General features: G+C 31.3%; 1 pseudogene; it reads right to left on the minus strand.

Moving 5' to 3' along the window:
• Positions 1-4,304: 4,304 nt before the first annotated feature.
• LOC107405988 (serine/threonine-protein kinase ZRK1-like) lies at positions 4,305-5,261 on the minus strand (annotated as a pseudogene).
• Positions 5,262-15,519: the final 10,258 nt, after the last annotated feature.

Here is a 15,519-nt window from a genome sequence, read left to right on the forward strand (position 1 = left end):
TTAGACAAGCAAGGCTATGACAACTACTTCAGCAAAGGCACATGGAAAATGACGAAAGGTGCCATAGTTGTCGCCCGAGGACATATTTGTGGAATGCTGTACAAGACTCATGTGAAGATATGTGCAGATAGCCTCAATATTGCAGAAGGAGAGGCGTCTCAAAATCTGTGGCACCAGAGACTCGGTCACATGAGTGAAAAAGGATTGTCCACTTTGGCAAGGAAGAAGCTTATCACTGTTTGCAAGGATGCTGTGCTAGATCCTTGTAATCACTGCTTGTTTGGTAAGCAACATAGAGTCTCCTTCAGTTCCTCTGCATTGAGAAGATCAGAGTTGCTTAGTCTGGTGCACTCTGATGTTTGTGGTCCCATGGAGGTGGAATCATTAGGTGGCAACAAGTATTACCTGACCTTCATTGATGATGCTTCACGGAAGGTGTGAGTATATTTCTTGAAGACAAAGGACCAGGTACTGGATTACTTCAAACTGTTTCATACCATGGTAGAGCGTGAAACAGGAAAGAAGCTGAAATGTCTCCGCTCAGATAATGGAGACGAGTATACTTCCAAGGAGTTCGATGCCTACTGCAGAAGACACGGCATTCGACATGAGAAGACGGTCCCTCGCACCCCACAACATAATGGAATAGCCGAAAGAATGAACCGAACCATTATGGAAAAGGTCAGAAGTATGATCAGTATGGCTAAGCTGCCAAAGCCATTCTGGGGAGAAGCTGTTCGTGCCGCCTGCTATTTAATCAACAGATCACTGTCAGTACCGTTGAATTTTGAAATTCCGGAGAAAGTGTGGTCGGGTAAGATTCCCTCCTACTCTCATTTAAGAGTGTTTGGTTGTTTAGCTTATGTACATGTATCCAAGGAGCTCAGACAGAAGCTCGATGCAAGATCTACTCCATGCATCTTTATAGGATATGGAGACGAAGAATTCGGATACAGGTTATGGGACCCGAAAACAAAGAAGGTTATTAGAAGCAGGGATGTAGTATTCCATGGAAACCAGAAAATGGAAGACATTGAAAAGCCCAGAATGTCTCCTAATTGTAGTTCTAGTGCCGAGAATTTTTGTCCTAATCCAGCACCAGCACAAATAGCCACAGAGGATAATGAGGTGCATGAAGATATACCAGAAGCAGACCAGGAGGAAGAAGGGGATATTGAGCAGGGGGAGACTCAATCCTCTCAAGCAGCTGCAGGGCCATCACAGCGGTTAGATGATGGTACACCTCCTGAAACCAGTGGTTTACAAGTTCGGAGATCTGAGAGAGGCTGAATTCCATCAAAGAGATTTCCAGAATCTGAGTATATTCTACTTACTGAAGAGGGGGAGCCAGAGAGTTTCCAGGAAGCTGTTTCTCATCAAGAGAAGGAAAAGTGGCTGCAAGCAATGCAAGATGAGATGGAATCCTTGCAGAAAAATCATACTTATGAGTTGGTTGAGCTTCCAACAGGAAATAAGGCACTAAAGAATAAATGGGTGTTCAAGCTCAAGAAAGATGGCAGCGGAAAGGTGGTGAAACACAAAGCCCGATTGGTGGTCAAAGGATTTCTTCAGAAGAAAGGAATTGACTTTGATGAGATTTTTTCACTAGTGGTAAAAATGACTTCAATTCGAGTCATTTTTGGTTTAGTAGCAAGTCTAAACCTAGAGCTTGAACAGATGGATGTGAAGACAGCATTTCTTCACGGTGATTTACATGAAGAAATCTACATGGAGCAGCCAGAAGGATTTGAGGTTTCAGGGAAAGAAAACCTTGTATGCAAGCTAAAGAAGAGCTTGTATGGCCTCAAGCAAGCACCAAGACAATGGTATAAGAAGTTTGACTCGTTTATGGTGAGTCAAGGTTATAAAAGGACTGCAGCAGACCAGTGTGTTTATATTCAAAAATTTTCAGGTGGAAACTTCATTGCACTTTTGCTATATGTGGACGACATGTTGATCGTTGGACAAGATGCAATGAAGATTAGTAAGCTGAAGAAAGAATTGTCTAAGTCCTTTGATATGAAAGACTTAGGACCAGCTCAACAAATTTTGGGAATGCAAATAATCCGACATAGGAAGAATAGAAGGTTATGGCTATCTCAAGAGAAGTATGTTGAACGGGTGATAAAGAGATTCAACATGGATAAAGCCAAACCGGTCAGCATTCCACTTGCAAATCATTTCAAATTGAGCAAGAGATTGTGCCCCTCATCCAAAGAAGAGATAGAGGAGATGGCTTCAGTACCATATTCTTCAGCGGTAGGAAGTCTGATGTATGCAATGGTGTGTACCATACCAGACATTGCTCACGCAGTAGGTGTTGTGAGCAGATTTCTTTCAAATCCTGGAAAGAAACACTGGGAAGCAATCAAATGGATTCTCAGGTATCTTAAAGGTACATCGAAGCTGTGCTTGTGCTACGGGGGAGGTGCTCCAATCTTAGAAGGTTATACAGATGCAGATATGGCCGGAGACCCTGATAATAGAAAGTCTACATCAGGTTATCTATACACTTTTGCAGGGGGAGCTGTGTCATGGCAGTCAAGATTGCAGAAGTGTGTTGCTTTATCCACTACTGAAGCAGAGTACATTGCCGCAGCGGAAGCGGGTAAGGAAATGTTGTGGTTAAAGCGTTTTCTCACAGAATTGGGCATCAAGCAAGAAGACTACAAGATACATTGTGATAACCAAAGTGCCATGGATTTGAGCAAAAACTCAATGTATCATTCCCGTACAAAGCACATTGACATCCGCTATCATTGGATACGCGAAGTAATAGATCAACAGTTGCTGAAACTGATGAAGATTCACACAAAAGAGAATCCAGCAGATATGCTAACAAAAGTTGTTGCTCAAGAGAAGCTGAAGCTATGCAGAGACATAGCTGGAATAGATGGCAGATGACCATCAGTTTTAAATGCGGCTGGAGGGGGAGAATTGTGAAGTCCAACCGCACCAACCACAGCCGCACCAACCACAGCCACCATTTTGGACAGCCACCATTTTTGACACCACTGCACCGAAAATGGATTGTTCAACAATTGTGGGCTCTGCAGAGGCTGTTGTAAGCCTATAAATAGGCTCCATCCCGTTGCATACAATACAAGCCAAGTGAGCAAGCTCAATATTATCCCAAGTGAGGAATATTGAGAGAAAACTCCGAGAGAGAGAGTGTTTAAGTTCCAGAGAGAGCTTGAGAGAAGAGTGAGCAATTCCAGAGAGAATTGGAGAGTGTAGTGAGAGGTTCCATGTGAGAATCCTCCATGAGAGAAGTTTTTATTTTTGTATTCTATTTTTAAGAGATTAATAGAATTCTTTTTATTTTTCTTCTCATATTTCTTCTCAAAAGTGGTCAGAGAACCACAACATATGGCTACTCATTCGGGAAGATATGGCAATGTCTCGGCATGCCTTGGCGACTGTGTTGGCTCTGTATGATTTTATTAGAACAGTAGGGCCATCTAAATTGGCCCTATACCAATCGTAATCGTTGGTGTAGCAAGGAGATTGGAAATTGTTGGTTGCTTTTTGGTGTTGTTTGGCTGAGAAGCTATGAATGGGATTGCATTTGCCATTGCAGGATGATATAAGCTCCTCTAACAATTGGCCTCCGTTCTTCAACATGAATTCTTTTTCCTTTCCCATTACAATAATTTGATCTCTAAATTTTGGCTTTGGCTAATTTGCAATGAAAAAAATTATTGAGAGGAGAAGGGAATTGGTTCAAATACAAGTCAAATCAGGAAGGTTTCAAAGTCGTGTGAGGCCCACATCCCCATTTCTTCGTACACAAGTAATTTTTTATTTTACTTCCAAACAATATATACATATTTTTTTGAATTTTATTCCTAAATTATACAAATTAATTCTCTTATTGCCTTATAAAAATATTATTTTTTTGTGTCATTTTAGTCAAGTCATACAATTTTAATAGATAAATTTGATAAAATTAGTCACATAAACAAATTCAAATTTTGGTTTATTTATTTATTTTGCATTTATATGACTAATTTTCCAAACATAACTAGGATTTCTATAAATACAATGGAAATGCCAACGATAGATACAATAGAAAAATGTCAAACTTGCAGCCTAACAAACTAAGCACTTGAATTAATAATAATCCACATATAACTAGCAAAGCAATAGTATATTACTTGCCTGGAATATGAAGCTGATGACTCTATATCCTTTTAAGTTGCTGATGTTTCAAACAAGCTCATACATAAAAGTACTCATTAATTTGCTTGCCCAACTAATTAATAAATCAAGAACAAAGAACAAAAGAGACAATTACTATAAATTTATACAGTGGATTTCTCAATTCGCTGGAGTTCTTTTGCCACATCAATCATTCTAGGCCTATTTTCCCCCTTAACTTCAACACATCTCAAAGCCAGTTCAACAAATGCTTGTAACTGCAACTGCTGCTCTTCACTAATACTTCCTCCTCCCTCTTCCAAAATCTCCGGATCCACGATTTCAGTAATTAGATGATCTCCGCTGATCAACTGAGTTTCGGGTCGAAGATTATAATCTTAAGTACTCTTCCTCAATCCAATCAAAAGAATAACCATAAATCTGCCAAAGCTATAGACATCAGTTTTCTCTGTGACAAACCTTGTCGATACATAATCAGGGGCAACAAACCCAAAAGTACCAATCACAGCATCTTCAGCATGAGTTTGACCTTCTGGAATTGTTATGGAAAGAGAGAAATCAGATAGTTTGGCAACATGGTCTTTGTCTAGGAACACACTTTGAGGGTTTATGTTCCTATGGATTATAGGCCTGGAAAATGCAGTGTGGAGGTAAGTCAGTGCATTAGCTATTTCCTTTGCGACTTTCAGCCTCATTTTCCAAGACAGAGATGATGAAGTTGATGACCCATTAGAGCCATTAATAGTAGTAGTGCTTCCCCATTTGTTTAGAGGTCCATTCTCTGCATCTTCATAGACCAAGATTGGAAGAGGAAACTCCAAGCAACAACCAAGAAGCTTGAGAACATTCTTGTGGCTACTCATTCTTGAGCTCACAGCGATGTCACGGCAGGCCTGTGAAGCTCTTGTGCAAGCTTCAAATTTCTTGATTAGAACTGGACGGTTATCTAAAATGGCTTTGTACCATTTGTCTTCCACGGCATAACAAGGTGATCCGAAGTTGTTTGTGGCTTTTAGGAGTTATTTTGCATCTTCCATTGATATCAGCTCTTCTAATAGCATGCCTCCGTTTTTCAACATCAATTCTTTCTCTTTTCCCATCTTGTATTATTGATGATGATCTGTGTTCTAATTGACACACATTTATTAGTTCCTTTCATTCACAAAAAGCAAATGTAGGCCTAGTAGAAAGTGTAAAAATTTATTGCAAGTCAAAATTCAATATCGGCTTAAAGGCAAGACAAATGAGGCGTGTGCCCAGGTGGCCACAATATAAAAAGACAAAAGCAAAAAAAAAAAAAAAAAAAATTCCCTTATCAATTATTATGTATTTTTTTCATAAAAAAAATTTATTTGTTATCTAAATACTATATACATGCCCCTGTGCGATGCACGGCATATATAATTCCTATACATTATTTTGATAATAAATTATAAAAAAAAAAATTGAAGTCAAATCATATATAAAGGAACATAAAAATAATATTAAACTAAAACTTTCAATTCAACATAATTATAAAATATAAAAAGTAAACGTAAAACAACAAATTGGATTAGACAATAGACATTGTACAATTTACTATCAATAGTTGACAAATATATAAAAAATAATTAAGTTGGATTAGATGAAGAGGCAAAGGCATTCAACTATTATTTATAAATACTAAACTTATTATAATGTGAGTAATACTGCCTATTAAATTATTCTTTTCCTATTTCTAATTGTTCAAACTTTAATTGTAAAATATTTTTAGTCATAAAAGAATTCATAGATTCAATTTAAGAAAGAAGATATTGGCATCAATTTAGGAATCAAGAACCATTCTTTACGAATTTAACAATATATATATATATATAACAATATATGTGTATATTATTCACCATTACTTATATGTATGTATAACATAGTATTCTTTTTCTTATTTTTCTTCTTCTTTCAGAATATATAATTTTTTGAAAATATAAAAAAATAAAAAATAAACTAAAGAAACTAACTACTAATATGGAAAATGTTGATCAATTTAAAGAACCCTAAAACTATTTAAATTTTAATTATTTTACTTAAGGATAAATATCAATTTATCCCATAAATAACATTTTTTTCATGATTATAATTTTAACGTTAACTAACATCTTTCCATGATTATAGTTTTAAGATTAATTATTTTAGGGTTTAATATTTCATAATTTTATTATTTGATTATCTAATAAAAAATATTTTATATTTTTTTACTTTTCTGAGTTCATAGAAATGGGGAAATTTATTAGATAATCAAGTAAATATATGTATATGTATATGTAACTTTAGTATTTGATACTTTGCAATTTTTAAAGATATACTTTACTTTTTATACTTTACTTTACCAATTTACTTTGCAATTTGATACTTTATTTTTTATACTTTGCAATTTTCCAATTTTCCAAGTGTAAAATTTCCATACATATATAATTGCCATGCATATATTTTAAAAAGGAATCAACGGTGAACAATATATAAGTAAAGTCATGAATAAAAATATATAGAATATTTTTATTAGATAATCAAGTAATCAAAGTATGAGATATTTAACCCTAAAATAATTAATTCTAAAACTATAATTATGGAAAGAGGTTAATTAACCCTAAAGCTATAATCATGAAAAAAGGTTATTCATGGGATAACTTAATATTTATACTCAAGTAAAATAATTATACCAGTAGTTTTAGTGTTAATTACATAGGTCAACATTTTCCTTATTAGAAGTTAGTTTTCTTATTTTAATTATATATTTTTTATTTTTTTTATTTTCATAAAATTATATTTTTTAAAAAAGGAAGGAAAACAAAAAGAAGAAAACTATGTTATATATACATATAAGTAATGGTGAACAATATATCATATATTATTATATACATATTAAAATGATTTTCTTCTTTTATAAAATAGTTTAATTATTAGATTTTTTGTTATTGTGTACAAATTTAAAGTATGTTTTTTTGTTTTTGTAAATATTAATATTTAATACGTTATGAAGAAACACTATCATAAAAAATTATAATATGTTCTGAAGAATTACTGCTGAGAAAAATGCATTGCTAATTGAAACTTTTTTTATTTTTTTGAAGAAGCTAATTGTAACCTTAAACTAATTTGAAAATATAACTACTATTCAGGATATAAGCTATAAGGACCACAACATTAAGACACCTCAATTAGAAAGGAAAATTACAACTAATATTTCTAATTTTGTATATACAATTGTTCAGAACTAATTGTCATTAGGGAATTTGTTCCTATTTAAATTAATATATGTTATTTTCCATAATTAAAGGACAAAGATTTCTCCCTTAAATTAATTCTAGTTAGTTAGAAATTAGACTTTACTTTTGAATTTAATTAATTTGCATTATATATATGAAGTCGAACTTATTTTAAATATTAAGTTAATTCTAATTAATTAAAAGTTAAAATTCAATTTCAATGATACTGATTATATGTAATTATGCTAAATATAAAAAAGGCTCATAAAGTTTTTACTTAATTGGATCAATTAAATTAATTAACAGTCAGCATAATTAAAAAGGAAAAAAGTTAATGTTCAAAGGAAATAAATTAATACTTAATTAAAATTATCCAATTAGTTAAATTCGGGGTCTTTAATTTGAGAGAGTTCTTTTCAAAAAAATTCAAAAAAAAAATTCAAAAAGTTGAAACATATATAGTATGATCAAATCGCGAATAGTATTGGATAATCCTCTATTTCAGCACTTAATTAAGATAAATATAATGGATGATATCATAATATACAGGACACATCTTACCAATTGAATGTGATTAGAAAGTTGTCTACAGACGAATAAAAAAATTATTTGTTCTTATTCTGAATACTTTCTTCTTAAAAAATTAAGGGTACTTAATAGAGAGAAATTAAGCTAAAACAACCAAAAAGAAACCACAAAATATTGAATACCGAAATAATTATATTAACCAACTCCAAAAACAAAAATATTGTCTGTCTCAAAAAAACTATATTGTAATTTATACTAACTAAAATAAAAATATTAAAAGTATTCTCTTTTTTTTTTTTTAATTTCAATCCCAATAAAAAAAGCTTAATAAAAAAATAACTATAATATTTAGGACAAATGCTTAATCTCTTTAAGTTGCTTCTTATTCAATGAAGTTATCTAGAAGTCAGGGAATTCGAGCACCACTTGATTGCTAGAACGATCGTATTTCTCTTTCTTGCATGCCCTCGATCTGAATAATCTCTTGCATCTTCTCCTTTTTTATCCTTTTCTTCTCTATCATCTTGAAAAAATTGATAGACAAAGGAAAATCAATAATCAAGGATTCTTCGTCATAAGCATCTTTTTCTTTTTGATCATCATGTCTTGATTCAGCATCTTCAATTTCAATCAAAAATCCATAGTATGACTCACGTCCATGCTTATGATTAATATGATCTTGTTTAGGATCCATAAAACAAAATGGAATTAAAGAACAAAAACAAAAATAACATAAAATAAAAATTGAACAACTAAAACACAATATGAGAGACTAAAAACTAACAGAATACCGAAATTTTAAATAACCGGGAAGTGTCACTTACATATTTATAGCTAAATATGTTTCACTTATTCGGTAAATAAAATTAAATCAAATATTAAATGTGAAAGTGCATTTTACTATACATTATTATAGTATATATTAGACCATAATTAAGTCATAATTCAGTTATTACATATTATATAATATATAATTAGCCAAAGAAGCCACGATGCCTTCTAAAAAGAAGGTAATATATAATTTTGGCACCACTTAATAGAGGACAATATTATATTATATAATATTATTATAATAATTATAATATATATAATTTTAAAAGGATAAAAATATATATTTGGTAAATAAGATAAAATGAAATATTTTAATTTAAAATTCATTTCAAAATTATTACTATATGTATAATATCAATTGTTTGATAGTTATGGAAAATTATATCAAAACTTAATTTTATATTATTTGGTTATATTGATATATGATAAGATAATAAATATACTATATAATAACGGATAATAAATAAAATAAAAATAAAAATAAGAATGATGCTTTTGGAGAGAATTTGGATGAAGGATATGCTGACACGTATCGTATACGGTTCTTCTTTTATATATTATATAAATATGTAGTTTTGTTTTGTTTTTTTTATGAAGACTTATTAATTTCTCTCTCTCTTTTTTTTTTTTTTATCTGTAGTTAAATTTTCAAAGAAAGTTAACATTTAATTCTCTTTTATTCAATTTCTCTCATATTCTAAATAATCTAGATATACATTAATTTCATTCCATATTTAACATTCTCCCGTCTTTAATTGTTCTTTTATTATTTTATAATGTTCTATATGCATTAGGGATGTGATAAACTGTCATTCTAAAATTTTTGTTTGCAATTTTTCTTTTATCAAAATATAAAAAAAAACAAAATAAAAATTGGAATATCTAATTTTTTATTATTAAGGTCATCTCCATTATTGCCTTAGGCCACCAAACTGCCCGACCCTAAGTCGAAACATGACACGTTCACACACCTCCAAACCGTCCAACCCTAAGTCAAAACATGTCACATTCACACACACACACACCCACATCAATTAAAAGGTTAAAATTTATTATTATTATTTTTATCACATCATTCTACTAGTTACAAGCAAGGAAGAAAATGTCGAAGAAATTGCCAAGATATCGTCGAGAATGTTGGGTATTGCCTACCATCGACAACGATAGAGGGGGGAAGAAATTTCCATCAGCATTGTCGTGGAAACATCGCCGATGCCGTGTAATATCGCCATTGTTGGAAGAAGTCGACCAAAATTTTGGAAAACCGATGGAAAGCTAGTGAAATATCCTGTAATGTCACTGTTCACTCCTCTGGGATGATTTCAAAAAGCTCCAGCGTGCAATGATGAAGGTTTTTTGTTTTTGTTAAAGTTTTAGTGTTATAGCTTTGATTCTTTTGTGAATGAAATCAGGTCTTAGCAACAGAGGAGAAGCAGAGCACGAAAGGTTAGTGACATGGGTCAGGGAAAGAATGAAGGGTAGTTTAGTAATTAGCGAAATCATGGAGTCCTTGACTGATGACACGTACAACAGGAGTCGAGTAGAAATACTAATAAAGGTGGCTCTTCAATGCGTGGAGAATGACAAACTGTGATCCAAATAGTTGAGAAACTTGTGTGGGGACAAGATCAACAGCTATTAGCTTTAGCCACGTGTTAATCTTTGTTGTATATTTTTATTTATTTTTGGGCTTCGTATTTATCTTTATGGTAGATTTAAATTTTAATTTCTAAAAAGTTTGGATTTTTTGAATAAATAAATAGGCATTGCATTCTATTTAAAAATAAATAAATTTTAATTGCTGTAAAGTTTGGAAAAATTGCAGTAACAACTTTTAAGATGTGCCAAACAAAAAATAAAGAAAGAAAGAAAGAAAAAAAATTTTGAGACGGTTTTAATTGCATGTTTTGCAAATACAATAGTTTATTATCACTTATTTGAAATATTTGTTATATGTTTTTATTATATTAAATTATCCAATTCATTATTTTTTTAATTTTGAGAAATAAAAAAGAAAAATTTACTTCTAAATTCTCCTCTTTTATGTCTTCTGTTTGTATTGATAATGTATTATAAATTATATTTGATAATTTCATATATTTTAATATTATTTGTTAAATTTTCTATATTTTGGTGATAACAAACATTATATTTTTTTGAATTATGATAATTTTTAATATTTATGGACTATATTACTATCTTTGTATTCTAATTATTGTATTTTTTATATTGTTTTATTGTATTAATTATATCATATGTAAAAATTTATATTCTAAATTAAATATTTATAGTTTCTATAATTTTGTCAATATTTCCATCGATATCGACATTTCCATTGATATTTCCATAAAATTTTGCCTTCGACATTTTCATCGATACCGATATTTTCATCATTGGTTACAAGGTTCAAAAAATCAATATCGATTGAAATATCGAGAGTTTAAAATACGAAAATTTCCATAAAAATATCGAAAAATATCGAATATCGACAAAAAGTTATAAAAAAAATGATGAAAATTTGTTTTGAAAAGTGAAAATTTTTATTGAAACTTTAGAATTAGTTTATTTAATCCATTGATTATCAAATTGATTGTAAAACTTGCTAAAATATTGAATGAATATTATATTCTTCTTAGTGAATTGATTTATAATAAGTATTAATGACCATAAATGAATTATTATTAATAAAAATATATCAAAAAATTCATATATGATAAAATTATTTATTAACTAAAATATATAAAATGATTATTACAATTACATTATAGTTTATAAATGTCATCTTAATACCATATAGAACTTTTTTAGTGGTTGAAAATCATCGATTTCTTCTTCATTTTGATTTTAAGATATGAAATGTGAGAAATAGTTATAAAAAGATGTATCTTCTTGATAATTTTGCATATAATTATTAATATACCAACCATATGGATCTTGCATTATGGGTTGATTATATGTGCATAACTATTACTCTCTGATGATTGAGTTTGATATGGTACCCATGAGTTTGATAGGCTGGAGAAGGGTCAAAGATAATCTTTCAAACAGCAGAACAAGATAAGCCTCTAGATCTAATGCTAGAGCTGCCTCCATTTTATTCGTTGCAGGAGCTTCACCTTGAAATTGTATCAAAGTTTGGATTTTGAAAATGGGAAAAGGCAACCTGAATTCGTTTTCAGTGATTTAAAGGTTTTCTTTTGGTATATACTTAGATTTGCAATAAAATAAAATAAAATTGTAGAATTATTTTGGAAATTTTATTTATTGTAAGGGTTGAGGATAATTCCTTTTTGGTTTAAAAAATAAGGAAGCACAATAGTTTATAGTGATCTGGCTCTTTGTAATGGGTCCAACCAGTACAATATACTTGGTGTATTCAATTTAGAATTTCAAAGATTTTAAAAAAATTTAAAAGTTTAGAGGTATTCGATTTAGATTTAAAGAAATCTATACAAATCTAATAATATTCAATTCAAATTTAATTTAATTTTATAAAATTTTATTATATTCTATACGTGTTCAATTACAATTTTGTAGAACTATTAAATTTTTTTCCTTTGAATCTATTTATCCACCGATTAAGATGATTTTATAGAAATTCCAATTCAAATATATTTACGATTTGTTATTTTTTGGTAATTATATTTATGATTTGAATATGCTACTCGTGAAGCTGCATAAAAAGTGAAAGAAATATTATATTAATGGGATTTGTCTATAATTGAATCAATTTTGGTTTTCATTGACTAGGTTGCAATTTTAAAGTAATCAATATTATATGATTTTAATCAATATGATGTTCTAGTTGTGTATCATTTTTGTGCCGGTCAAAGTCAGATACATCTAATCATTCAAAAATAATTTATAAACTACATCATATTTTAGATTAGAAATTTTAGTGATTGCGCAAATGATGGTGTGATCTCTAGTTTTGTTGTAAATTATATATCTAATTTGTTCAACACATCATCTTAATAATGACCCCCAAAAAAACCATTTTAATATTTAAAATTAGGATGTCAAAAGGCTTTATCTTCACACTCTCTTGCACACCTATGAATTAATTAATTAAGTAAATACCTCCTTAAAAAATAAATAAATAAATAAGGAGAAGAAGATAAGTGAGAGTGAAACGCCTTTCCACATCAGTTATGAATGCTAAGAGAACAGGATTGAAGTTGGCCGTCTCGATCATATAAACCTCATTTCAGATGATAGGGGAGGAGAGGAGAAGGTTCCTATCATAACTGATAATTAATTCTACCAAATCAACGCCCAAAAGCCAAATCTAAATTAATTAATATTTTCATATATATATATATTGATTAAAAATTTTGATGTGCTACAACATATTCTTATAGTTGAAAAAAGTCGAAAATATTTAGCTATTTTTTAGATCTTATAATACTCTAGCTAGTTATTTTGCCAGTTGATATTATGAGTTCATCAGCAAGTTAATTTACGGGCTCAAACATCAAGTTAGTTTTGTGATTAATGTACAATTGAAAAGTTTTGATTTTAAAAAACAAATTGTTTTGCTTAGGTGGGATGAGCTAGGGATCCGCATAAAAGATTACAGTTTGTAAAAATTCAAAAGATGTCAGATAATAACATATTATATACAACTTAGGAAACTATAAGATCATCTACTATTTTTAAAGCTAATTTGCATTCTCAAACATAGTGCACGTTAAGTGTAAAGATTAAAAGGAAATTTAACACTACAAACAAAAATGTCTAGCGTTAACAATACAAATATTTTACTAGAAAGATTAAAAAGAGATTTATTTGTATTTAACAATACAAATAAACACAGTGCACATTAAGTGGAAAGACTATGTCAAGCATGAAAAGGGTCATTGGAATGAATGAGCTGGCAAAAAAGGCCAAGTATCTTAGCAACCCAATGTTTGTTGGAATGAATCATTCAAGTGCTTATGAGGATTTAAAGAGGAAGATAAAGGCTAAGCTTTTATCCCACGCAGGCAGATTCACCTTGATTAAGTCAGTTGTCAGCGCTACCACTTTATATGCCATGTTTGCCTACAAACTTCCAACGAAATGGTATTAGAATATAGAAAGTATGGCATGTAATGTTTTGCGGGGTGGAGGGCTGAATGGTAGGAACTACACCTTGATATCTTGGTTAAGGATTTGTAGGCCTAAAGTTTCTGAAGGTCTTGATTTAAGAAGACTGAAGGATATGAATTTGGCTCTACTTAGCAAGTTGGGTTGGTTCTTCACCACAGACTCAGACAAGCTGTGGGCTCAAGCATCAAAATCCAAATATTTTATTGGAAGCTCCTCCATGAGGTGTTATAAGAAGAAGAGCAGCTCTTGAACCTAAAATAGCATCATCTTATCAAAGAAGCTCATAGACTCTATTTTAGAATGGATAAGGGGGATGATATTAACGTATTGGAAGACTCATGGGTTCCCAATAACCAAAACTTTAGACCAACCTCTATTTCTAAGGATGCTAGATTTGTGTGTGGCGTGGTCAATTCCCTTTGGCTTTAGGGTGATAATTTGAACTTGGAGGTGCTTCAATCTTTGTTTGACAGAGACACGGTCCAAAGTATCTGCAAGATCCCCTGTACAAATCTTAACATGGAAGACACGGTAATCTGGAATGGAAATACTAATGGTTACTTATTGATAAAATCAGCCTACAAATTGGAATTCTAGGGTATCTTTCCTGCCTCCCCTTGGTGGAAGTATCTCTGGACTTCCAAAATCCATAAAAGACTTAAGTTTTTCTTATGAAAATTATCCAATCATGGACTTCCAACTACCTCCACCCTTCTTTCTCGTAATATTGCAGTTGAAATTAAAAATTGTGTGCATGGCTGTGGTAGTTTAGAATCCGATTGCCAATTGTTCTTCCATTATCAAGTGGTTAAAGATATTTGGTTCGCTATGCCTTGGAGTGTTAAATGGGATGGATTTTTTGGTCTCTCCCTAGAAAAGAAGTTGAATCTACTAAGTAACCCCATCGGTGTTCTTCTAATTCATACAAGTGATTTCTTCTTCTATGCCTCTCTCATTTTGGATCAACTATGGAAGATAAGGAATAAAGCTTTCTTTGACAACAAAGCATTCTCCCTAAAGAATACAATGGTTTTACTAAAACTTAGGTTTGAAGAGGCAAAAGCAATAATTTTTAGGAACTGTTCTGAAGGTTTGTTAACTCTACCTAACAGGCTCAAATGGAGCAAACCACCTTTGCAGGTCATCAAAATTAACTAAGATGCTGCTATTAAAGATGGAGTTAGGAGGATATGAGTTGTTGCTAGAGACCACCTTGGAGAAATCATAAAAATCAAGGCTATCCAGTTCCATTTGGACATGTCGGAGTTGGCTAAAGCATTTAGAGTTTTGCAGGCCTTGATTATGGCGAAGGAGGAAGGTTGGACTAACGTGTGGTGAGAATCAGATGCCAAAAATGTAGTCCTCAACTTGAACAACCCTGACCTTCAAACCATCCATTGGGCATCAGAAGGAATAGTCATGATATTTTGAAGCTTAAAAACTAGTACCAGGAAGTGTCTTTCTTATGATCCCTTAGGAAAGCCAATTTCTTAGCCCACTTTGTATGTAATTGGTGTTTAAAGAACTCCACAATTGGTACCTTGTCTTTGAACTTTCTTCCTAGTATTTTCTCTACTTTTGTCACCCAGGAGAGTAGCTGTGAGGCCAACTTCTTAGTGTAGGCTTTTGCCTTCGGGTTTTGATTAATAAAAAACTTATTTCAGCTAAA

The sequence above is a fragment of the Ziziphus jujuba genome, chromosome 5 (genome assembly GCF_031755915.1).
Source record: "Ziziphus jujuba cultivar Dongzao chromosome 5, ASM3175591v1".
Lineage (NCBI taxonomy): Eukaryota > Viridiplantae > Streptophyta > Magnoliopsida > Rosales > Rhamnaceae > Ziziphus > Ziziphus jujuba.